At 35.1% G+C, this 12,051-nt stretch overlaps 1 protein-coding gene across 6 annotated transcripts in view; it reads left to right on the plus strand.

The window, feature by feature from the left end:
• The window catches only part of LOC126902425 (protein tiptop-like), a 59,669-nt gene that overhangs the window by 18,343 nt on the left and 29,275 nt on the right, over nt 1-12,051 (plus strand). The window lies entirely within an intron of this gene.

Consider the following 12,051-nt stretch of genomic DNA (forward strand, 5'->3'; position numbering starts at 1 on the left):
AAGAAAAAAAATCATTTGAAGCGGAATAATAAAACGCGTAGGATCTGCACTGGCCGCCTCGGTGCAGGTTAAACGCGATGACTTGCAAGGGAGACACTCGCATAATATGGTCCACAGTCGTTATTAATGACCTTTGCCCGTCGAATCAACATCACCTATACGGTAGAAATCAACGCATTTCGGCGTCTTTTGATCTGTTTCATATACTGACTTAAAATATATAACAACACCTAATGGTCGCCTTTTACTCTTGGGAATCTGTTTTTTTGTTAAAATCGTCGTCACCTAATAGTCTTGCGCTTTTTTCGAATCTATTAATAAGTTTTAGTGACTACCATATAAATAATTTCGGTGGTTTCTAGACCTGTTGATGGTATAGGCGGCAGTGCTTTGTCGGCGTGTTTTGCCGGCTGCGAAGGCCTGTAGTCGGCGTGTTTTGCCGGCTGCGAAGGCCTGTAGTCGGCGTGTGGTGAGCGGTGTGCAGGGAAAAATCGCCGAGCGAGGGAGTCGTTGCCGCCGCCGCATCCTTGTCACTGATAAATGAAACGGGCGCACGCCGCCGTTGGCGCAATGTGTGTGTGTATACATATAATCGACGAGTGGCATGATTATCATAGCTTTTTGGACGCCCTAATCAACAAGTGTAAATCGTTTTTGGTAGTTTTATTTGGCATTTGGCTCCCGCCAAAAATGTCTGTTTGATTTTTACGGATAACTATTTGCCGGCGTTTTACGGCAAAACGATCACGTGATAAAACATTTTATTTTTTATTTTCGTACCATGACAAGAAACTGAGGCCAAAGGGAAAATTTTCTGAACGTTATTTTTACGATTATGCGTCTGCCAATAATCACATGACTCGTGATCTAATTTCTTTATTGATAAATTTATAAAATAATAATAAAAATTTTCACTTTTATTGTTTGTTTAAAAATTTGGCAGTTTCTCTCTTATAATGGCTTTCATTAAAAACGATGTAGTGAAAAAAAAATCAATACACTGTATTTTTCGTACATCTTGTCAATTATTATCAATTTTGTTGGGGGTTTACTAAATGAACGTCGTCTATGCGATACTACAATCGTGATTATAGTTTTGTCTATTATTGTTGTCAAGAATAAGTCTAACGATGGATGGTGTGTTATTGGTGCCCGTTTGTAGGGTATGCCGTTTCATCGTCATCGAGATGACAACGAGAGAGACGGAACGGTAGAGATGTGTTTATGACAGTTTAGACAAAAAGCAACGTCGACGTTGATTGACAGCGATTTATATAAAATAAGAAAGCGCCACCACTCGCTCTGTACATAAACTCGGTTGATGGTGCAGTTCGTCGTGGGTATAGTCGTAGCTCGCGCCCGGTTTTCCTCCTCTACTATTTGATTGATGTGCGCTTTACCTTTATGTACACGTGTGCGTGTGTGTGAGTATACCTGTAACACATACACACAAAGATTAGATAACTGAGACAGACATACAACAGATAGTCCGGAGTGCACTATTGTAGAGAGAGTGTCACACGCGGGGACGTCTCTTTTTAGAGACGTGTAATGATTTTGACATGTCTATACAAGGAAGGGGACGCGCCGGCGTTTGTGAGCTCCCCTCGGTACAACTTCACTGCGCTCTCATCCCACTGATCACGAAACAAATGACGATTAGATGAGTTTACATTTATTTAAACATACCTAGCCTTTTTACAATTTTACTTTTAAATAACATTGTTGAGAATACTAATTTTTTAAACCTAAATGTAACATGCACCTTTATATAACATTATGATCAGTCATAGAAGTATAATAAAAATTGGTCACTTGTGGCTAATTATTTAAAAATAAAATTATAAAAAAAAATATATTAATTTAAAACTAAAAAGTATCTAACTCGAAAATTTGTTTAGTTTTTATATAAATTAATATTTTTAATATAAATTTAATTTTGAAGTCATAGAAGTGCGGACAACATCTACTAGAGTTATAATTGTTATTATTATAGGATTATTTTTAAATATACTGTCTATGATATTGGATTAAAAATAAAAAATATTATTAGTGTCGTTGACGGATTTCCAATGTAAAAATGTCCGCACATAAGCAAGTGTTGCTTAAGAGTGTGTACATCTAAAGGTAATTTGTGTCAATCATAAATATATTTATTTTTGTCAAAATAATAAATTACATTGATTTAAGATTTTTCGGGTGATTACTGATAAACATATTAAAGATAGTTCAATATCATTCGATCTTGTATTCCAACTTGTACGTGCATTTTCACAATTAATTAATCATTTTTGATTATGGTATTTCCTATAAATTCTAACACCACGGTAAGAAACGAAAGTAACATCAATAGTAATTATTTTAATAGCGAGTATAAATAATCACGTATTAGTCGATTATCAATTATTTCATGTGCATTTCATACGATTATTGTCATTAAATTTTCTCGAAAGCATAGAAGTATATTCCTACGGAATTTTTTTAATTTTGTTGATCCATAATAATAATCTATTTGCGTTTGATTCTATTCAATAAGTTTTAAGGCACTTTCGGATCGGTTTACCGTTGGGATTTTTGGTCAACACCACCAGCGAATCCTCTTTGTCGCTTCAGTAGCAAGACCGGAGGGATGGTGGCGACGATTTGCCAGTGTGCGGCATTCCATTCACTACTGCGGCGGGCGTACTACGGCCGTATATCCTCCTCTGCTGCTCTCTTCCTCTCTATTTTCATTCACGTGATAGTTTCATTCAAAAATGTTCGCCCCCTCGAGTCGACTAATGTACATGTACTCATATCGATGGATAAATGTGTACTCGTGTTTTCGGGTGTGTTTGTATTTTATCATGTACACGAACTGTGTTGGTGACCCGAACAAGTGCACTTAAGTACGAGTAGCGGAGTAATGTCTAATTTAATGGCGAACAAGAATTAAAAAGTGTCTATTAATAGTATTTTTACTGCGTGCCTTGTGATTAAATTATATTACTGAATCAATGTTTATATTCTTCAAGTACTGGAGTGTAATTATTTTTGGCGACATTACGATCTAACTTTCTATTTAATTGAATGATATCCTTTCAATGTGATTAAAATAACTCAACCTATGCCTTTCCATCCGAAAATTGGTTATTAATTAATTTTATTTTAAGAGAAGAGAGGTAAAAATAGTACTATTGGCTTTACTGAAGTCACAAAAGTTATAGCAGGCTTACTCGAATAATAAAAAAAATTTGATATTTATACAATTTATAGTGTCGCTCAAATATTTGTTAGTCGTAATTTTATAACAATTTACTGACGTTGAATTTTGACACAGCGCTGCACCGAGTACGTTACCACTCCAACTGTGTTTTTAATAATAATATATGTGTGACTCATATAACCGACTGTGTGTAGCGAACCGAACAAAAATTATTATCATTGGACTTAAAAGAAAAAAGAAATGTTTGGGGAAGACACGTTTTCCTGCATGTGTGTATATTTGCTTGCCACATCAATTCTCGGGTGACTTCTATAAATCATTCACACATTACACGAAAAAACCCGTATTGCAAAAGGACAAAAAGTAATAATTTATGTACATGAAAAAATCTGTACATTATGTCATATTTTCCGTAACTATAATTTTCTAGTTATTTTGTGGTTATCTGTACATCCAAGTATTTAAAAAATTATTTCTCTTACTTTTATTTTTGTTCAAGTGCTCTAAAAATAATTGTGATGATAATCGATTAACTGTTCGGTTGGTTGTATTTTTTTTTTTTAAATATTAAATGATTCGCCCAAATGTTTCTCATTCGCAGGTGTTAAAAATCTAACGGCCAAATACGTTAATCAAACAACGTATAACATCATATTGATAACGTTAATAAAATATATCACACACCGAACTGGTAATAAATTTTTTGAGTGCTCGATTTTTATGAAGGTGAGGGTTTTTTTCGTGTATCGCCTGTTCGTTTTGACGGTGACAGATGTTTGTCCCTGAAAGCAGATCCATTATATAAATAATAATGTGATCTGCGGTATGTACCCAGTCCTATACGTTCATCATTGTAATAATGAACGGTTAGACAAAGGATGTGAAAAAAATTAGAAAAACAAGGCAAATTTTACTTTTTGAATTTAACAGCACAAAGAACCGCTCAAATTATGTTTCTCAGCCCATTAATTTAATAGTTCCTCGTAGTGTACCAAAATTACTATGTGCACGGTTGTCTTGGCTTATTATGACTTAGCAGTCTGATGCTATCGATGGATGTGTAATAATTTTGTCAGTTTAAAATTACTTAGTGTTAGGCGGATATCATAAATCATCCATCGACAACTCGCGATAACTGTTATGGAAGATAGAAGATATTGTTGCAACAGTATGTATGCATACACGTTTTAAGTTCTTTTTCATCAAAAATAGTTTCTGTTCACACTGAGGTCGTTCTCGGTTACATTAATACCATAACGGTGGTCCTATTTTTTTACTTCATGGGGAAAGGAATTACAGCAAATATTACTTAATAACATTGTATGTAATATACCTATAGAAAAAATTGGGAGTTGGCAGTAACTTCAATATTGGTTTCTTCCGACGTACTCTGTGTGTTTGATCATTTTTAAAAACTTAGGGGTTTATTCCCTTCCTCGACGACCTTTACGATAATTACCCAAGAATGATGATAGGTCTTTCGAATGGTCTATATAAGTGGATACTAAGACTGAAACTTCATGGTATTCAATGTTATATTTATATTCAATGCAAGCAAAACCAATTGCTCAGTACTTGATCGTTATCATTATTATTAATACACGAAGTGTTAGGTAAACGAAATTTTTTTCCTCTGTTGAAAAATATTGTACCGTATACTTATCGGTTAGGTTTTATTGCTTTAAATAATAGACTATTGGGGCGCCATCCATGATTTTTTCTTCTATATAAGGATTTCCGCGTACTATGTAACTACCTCGTAATTTTTACTGTAAAACCTACGATTAAAGGATTCTATTTGAAGTAAAAAAAAATATTATAGTTTGGATCAAATATTAATGATTTGGTTAATTTGAAAAAAATCATTTTTTATAATAATCGACAGGTTTGGTATATACTAAGTAAAAACTTGCGGATTTTTATCATTATCCATCTAATTTAATATTGCATAGTCAACCCACTGGCTTAATCGTTGCACAACTCAGCAGTATTTATAAATACATGTATATGTCTATTTTGTATCTGAGCAAACAAAGCGTCGTAAAAATAAATCACTAAGCTAAGGCGGTTTGACGTGACCATGGCGGCAGACATTTCCAATAATTTTAAACGGTTCTCTCATATGCACATTAATATATTAATCAGAGTTACCATTTGCATATCGACTCTGGCTCACTAGTGTATTATTAAATCTGTGTTTTACAGGATTCGTAAGGTAAATTACCGTAGAAGTTATTGAAATATCGAGTTGTTGGTCAGACGATTACTACTTTAGTTGAAGTAAATCTCAGATGTTCTTATTTGGAGTTTTAACCATTTTGATCTGAGAATCATTGACGAGCCCTTGAACAATGCCGTTGAACAAAACGGATTCTGTGACGAACGACTGAAATTTTAAGGAAATGTAAAAAATAACCACCCGAAACTCTAAAACTGGTTGGGTTAGGCTGTTTTGTACAGTCGGATATGTTAATTTATTGACAGACCAAGAGTATAACAAATAAAAAAAAAATACACTCTTAAAAACGCTGTTTGTTTACTCCTCTTGTATGTATTACACGTGATGTGTCCAAAGAAATATCTTGTCTGTTCCTGTCTTGGCCCTGACGAAATTAATGGACATGAAAAACACACGTTTTATTAGGGTACCCTGAGTTTCGGTGGAAAAAAATTATACTTATATCTCAAAAGGACAATAAAAACACATACGTGTCCTGTACCGGCCTTGCAATTCTATGGGGTGATTTATTAGACAACACCATACTAGGGCCACCGTTATACAGGACGCGGATGCTCCATTATATCTATTATTATTGTCTTGCAATCATATCTGGACATTCTAAAGATTGATAGTTTTTTTTTTGACCGAATTCCTCTGCGGTGGTCTTTTACAGACGTTAGGTAATAGTTGACAAAAACGACAAAGTATCACTGGATGATACAATTTTTTGTATACTTTTTAACGGTGTTTTTCCTTTTTACCTAATCTATTAAAAATTTTGTTCTTCATACCTAATAGATTTGTAGTAACAATATGATGCTAGTTTTTTCTGTTATGTGATGGCGTTTGTGCAATGATATAAGCAAATCACGTGAATACAATTTTTTTTAACAAAAATAGTGTTCTATATGTCTATTGATATAATAGTCATTATTACGAATTATTTGTTTAATAACCATGAAAAATGAATACTATACAAATTAGTATTGCAATTTTACCCTAAGGCAATGATAGTACAGTACTTGCTGCTACTTATGCACTAAGGATTATGCATAGGGTCAGAGAAAGGTATTTTATACCTTTATATTATAAATGTGTTTCAAAGTGGCTTGACCCAAATGATAGACCTGGATGGATGTTTCTCCAGAGAATAACTAGTGACATTCACTCCTTTTACTAAGTATGTCGAATGATAGCCGTTCAATGTTGAGTATTTTCTCCCTATCCCGTCACGCTTTCCATCCCTTATTTTTTGATCACCTTGCAAGTTGGACATGAATTTTTGTATAATTTTGTTTTTGTCTTTACTTTATGATATGGAAATATTTTGAGTTGTGCGTATTATTATTTTAAAGGATTAAATGTGTGGGGAAAACTTGACGTTACATTGTTGTTTTTTCCACAAATATGTTTTTATGTTACTTGTTGGTGGTGCTGTGGTTTGAAGAGACAAAAACCAGTTATCGTTGAACAGACGATTGGTAGTAGAAAATTGAGTAAAAAAATCATCTCATATATTTTTAATTTTGAAATTAAATCTGTTACGAACGTTTCATGTGGAAAACTTGACATCAACCGTCACTCCTTGTCACGTCAGATCTTACCCGTGTACGTTTACCACCGACTTCATATATATTTACAAAATTTGAGTTGGGGATTGGGTTACTGTCGTGTGTGTGTGTTACCTTAAAAGAAGGAATACACACTAATAAATAATCTTTGCGACAAAGATATTGAATTATTTAGTGACGATTCAGTGATTTCCGTCATTTCGCGTTATTATTTTATCTATTAAAAAAAATAAATTATTATTATCTTGCCTATGCAAAAAAAAAAAAGAAAACAAATATTAGTGTGCCGCCTTTATGCATTTGTGTTACCTACAGCAGTGTGGTGTTTTACTTGGGAATAGTTTTCAGTTGTGTTTGCGTACTGAAATGTATATGTGTTCGAACGACAATAAATAATGATTTACAGCTATAGGAGCAGCAGGACAGTAGCAGACCAAAAAATAAAGTCAAAAAAGACCTTCGGATTCCAAAACACTGCGGGAATTCTTAATGCGCGTTCATGTATCCGGAATGGTCGTCACGGATTACACAATTATTCATCGTGTGATGGATTCCCGCGACGTTGTCTAGTGTGCTGTGCGATTATCATTCATGTAATAATTTTTGTATCAAATGACAGTAAATCCTATAACCTCCTAGAAGTTGTCCTAGAGTATTATAAAAATAAATCGACGCGCTCCCGTCGTGTGTTCACAAGGTTTGTTTGTCCGCCAAAAATCATGAACTCAAACGATGGGAACATGAATGACGAATATTAATTATGACATACTATTTTAATAAATCTAATGAGCCTCTCCCCTGCCTTATGGCTAACAAGGAAACCCGAGTGGCAATAATGTATTCGACAAACTAATCCATTGGCCACTGCGTCTTCTCGTTCGGTGGTATTCATTAAATAGATTTTAAAATTAAAGAAAAAACAAAAGCGTGTGTGTTTTTCGATTTGTGGAGTGCATACAACGCTGTCTTTTAGTACAATTTATGCAGTGTGTTCTCGACGAAACAAAAAAATTTGAATACCACTGGATCGGTGGACGGGGCTCGTGACATGTGTGGGACTTGACACATTGATGCATGGCGATGTATGTGTATGTAAGTGTGTGATGGGTAGAAGACCGCTGAAGAGTTTATCTGTGTTTGTCTCGACTGATAGATTTATTAGTCCGGTCTGTTTGGCGTCTTTTAATACAAGTCGAGGGTATTATAAAACGTGTATAGTTTCATTATACACATAGGCATGTCTACACCAAGTGCGTACTGTTTCTTTATAGAAATAGTTAATATTTTTAGGTTAACATCTCTACTATTGCCGCCCTCAAAGTTATTTTTTAAGCAGTTATGCTGGACAAATTTTGACAGAATGCTAAACTATTTTTACTAGGTGAACTTCGTGCTTCAAGGATTCAGTTGTTGTTGTTGTTTTTGCAGGTCATTTTAATATATGACAGGGGCGAACGTCGAGGAGATTATTTGCCATATGTGCTATAGTGTTTCGTCATGTAGGAGAAAAAAATATCCCCTCACCGAGGGCGTTGTGAAATAGTGGCGATCATTTTCACGGTTCATAAATCTCCATTAGGCTGCCGACCGTCTCTTGTCTCCTACTGAGCTGTGCGCACAGAATGAACGGGTTATGTTGTTTAATTGTATTGAACAAAAAATAACCAGTCGTTAAAAACTTATAACTGCTTTGTGACATGAGTTTGACGTGTGCATAACAGGTATCTTGGAGACTCACACCGTCTGACAGATTGTCAACCATTGTTATGGTATGTTGTAGTTGATTTTTTTTCTATCCCTCTTTGTGTTCTGTATAAATATTAAATATACACATCGGACGCAATACGTCTAATTTTCTGCCTGGTGAAATTTGAATGCTCATAAACTAGCCGGAGGCCAACAACTCATCAGTGGGGAGAGTGTGCAATAGTCAACTGTACTCTATTTTTTTTGTAAGCAAATTACATGTGCTGCATCATCACGTGACCCTGTCGGACAAATTATAGGTCAACGCGACAGTGTTAGCGTATACTTTTGATGTAATATTTTCGTTTAGATTTATTGGAGTGCTGTGTTTTGATTAAAACTTAAAAAACTACCAAGTTTTTCGAACGATTATTGTGATAATAATATTGTTATTATTATTGTATTTTCTCAGCGTAGACACTGACGAGAGTGACTAAATGTGTGCACACAGCCGAGACATTAATCCGGGTCCCGTTTCTTTAATAACGCAATAAATCACATCCACATGTATATAACTTCTCCACCGTCTCTCTGTCTTTCATCTCTCCCGGATTTAAATTTAATAATGATACCAGAGTTGCGCGGACCGCACGTACTCATTTTATTTTTGGAGTTTTTATTGCCTGACTTGATCCGTCAACACTAGTGAGCGCTCGTATTCCTCTGCTCCCGGTCCTCATCATCTCTCGGAAAATCGGTCGTCTTGACGGTAAAAATGTCAAAATTAAAATCGCACATTTCTGGCTGTACATCAAAGTCAAACATCGTCATCGTCGCAGTAATCGTCTCGTTGGCTTTTGATTTGCGTAAATATCGAGCCGGGTGCACACACTCAATTGACCGAAACAATATTATAATAATATACCGATACGGATTAATCAATCATCGTGTCAGGATTTTCGAAAAATAATATAACCTCAAGTATTAAATATCTATTGGCAATCAATTGACGTTTAATCAGCGTAGGCAGGTGGAACGACTTTTTTGAGGATACTGTTGAAAAGTCACGGAAAACGTGGTAATTTCAATAATTCATGGTGTGACTCACAGAAAACGCGGCTTATGACTCAAATAAAACAACGTTATCGACGAGATCGATATGACTGTTGCTTTTTCTCTTAATTATCCACGCAAATGGCTGTTGACGCATTAATTGAAACCTACGATTTCAAAACGTTTTGCACGGTATATAAATTTTGCCTTTATTTGGAATGTTATATTAATTTTCCGTTAATATTAAATAAATCTGAAGGTTTCCTTTATCGTCTTTATTTGGATTTGATGGTTTTGTGTAACGGTTTGGTTTTTGATGTTTTCCTAGATGTGTTTTCATATAATTTACCTTCAGGCGAATTATGTGTACATGCTGCTATGTATATCGTGGGATACATACGTGTGTCGCCTATAAGAAAGCCCGGGCGAGAGGGAGATGGAAATGAACCACAAGGAGCACATTCGTCGTTGTCGATAGGCCTTGGAGCATATTCTTTGATCACGAATACCTCTGCCATACTGGGTGAGTGCCGCCGCCGCCACAGAAGCATATCGTTACTGAGGTATCTCGTTATGGTTCTGAGTAATTGATTTGAAGTCTTTGTATATGTTATGAAGAGTATAAGTAAAATGTCAGTTTGCCTGAGGCTAAGAATTTGCTTTCGCTACCCTCGTGTGTATTTTTTCCATTTTAACCTTTGTTTTGTATTTGGGTTGCAGTAAGCATAATTATCTCAGAAAACCAACTAAAGTATTAAAGCTTGTACTGATCCCCTTTGAAATAACCTAAACATGATCATTATAGCATTTAACCTTGACCACGTTTTGTACAGGAAAACAATTGATACTAGAAAAATATCGTTTTTTTTTGTTATTTCAAAAATATCAATAAAAAACACATAGGAATATTAACCGTTTAGCGAAAAATTGATGTGGATGGTTATCTGGAGAAACAATAGCGGCGGCCACACGTGTGTTCGTGTTTAGGAAAAACACCACGTGAAGGAGTAACTTGTAAAAGTTATTAATGGCGAGCAACGCACACTTAAATACAACGAGGTACGCGTATTTATCGATAGCCTACGCTGGATTTGAACTCTGTTGTGAAGGGATCGATTACCACCGCCAAGTTTCTGGACAGTGATGACGAGGAGAATGGTTTGTAGGGGAGACATTGATGAGCCTGAGTCACTGAGTGATTGAAATACGGTCATGGTATGCATGCAACGTCGGCGGCGGCGGCGGTAGTGGCGGCGTGTAAACGAACGAGGAGTGATTGATGGGTGCCATTATCAGCTGACACGTTCCAGACATCACCCTGTCGGACAACTAATCCTACCCAGGTCCCTTTGTTGCCGTACTCAAATAAGTCTAGTTTGAATGCTCTATCGCTATTTATTCCTATCCATTTTACACAAACCGTTGCGCTTAGTTTCGCGATACTACTGTACGTTTTATGTTGGCCACGATAATTTATGATTTTTTTACAACTTATTATTTTTAATTGTTGTCGATGGTCGTCAAAAAAGTTGTTTTTATTTTAATGTTTTGTTGGTTGATTACCATGTATAATAAGAGTACATGTTATAAATATAAACAATAGTGTATTTGTTGTGTCTTACCATTACTAATGTGAAACAGCTAAAGCGCTGCGAATATGTTGGAGATTAGACAATTCCTTCAGTGTATCTATTATAATATATTATATACTATAGTTGTTTTATTGAAATCGGTTGTTTTGTTAAAAGAAAGTTTATAGAATAGAAAACGTATAACGCAAAGTGCAATAGTATTAAGAAAACCAGTCGCAGTTGTCAGTCATAAATCGAATATTCATTTCACAGTCCAATTTTGTTCTGACCAATCTACTACCCACTGAATAATCATTAGACGAACATTGGATTGTAAATTTATTACGGTCGTTTCGTCAAAAAAAAAAAACCAGGATGTATTAACTAACGCGCTTGCTCACACCGAACGTTTTTATTATAATACGTATTTTTTTTTTCTGTTGCTAGTATATGACACACTTAAAATTTATTATAAGTTTGCATGAGTTGTAAATAAAATATCTTGTCCATCATACAACGGCGGCGCGATCCCCACTGTAACAACCGGTTACACTTCCTTCGACCTCGGTCCGGTTTTTTTTATATTTGAAATATGATAGTGATTGATCCGTTGTACGTTTTTTATTTATATATTTGAATTCAAGACGGAAACTGTCAACTTATTATTATTATTTCTTCTTTTAAATGAAAACCGGTTGGATTAGCAATAATAATAATAAAAATAATATTAAACGCCCAGCGAAG

The sequence above is a fragment of the Daktulosphaira vitifoliae genome, unplaced genomic scaffold (assembly GCF_025091365.1).
Source record: "Daktulosphaira vitifoliae isolate Bord-2020 unplaced genomic scaffold, ASM2509136v1 Scaffold_3, whole genome shotgun sequence".
Classification (NCBI taxonomy): Eukaryota; Metazoa; Arthropoda; class Insecta; order Hemiptera; family Phylloxeridae; genus Daktulosphaira; species Daktulosphaira vitifoliae.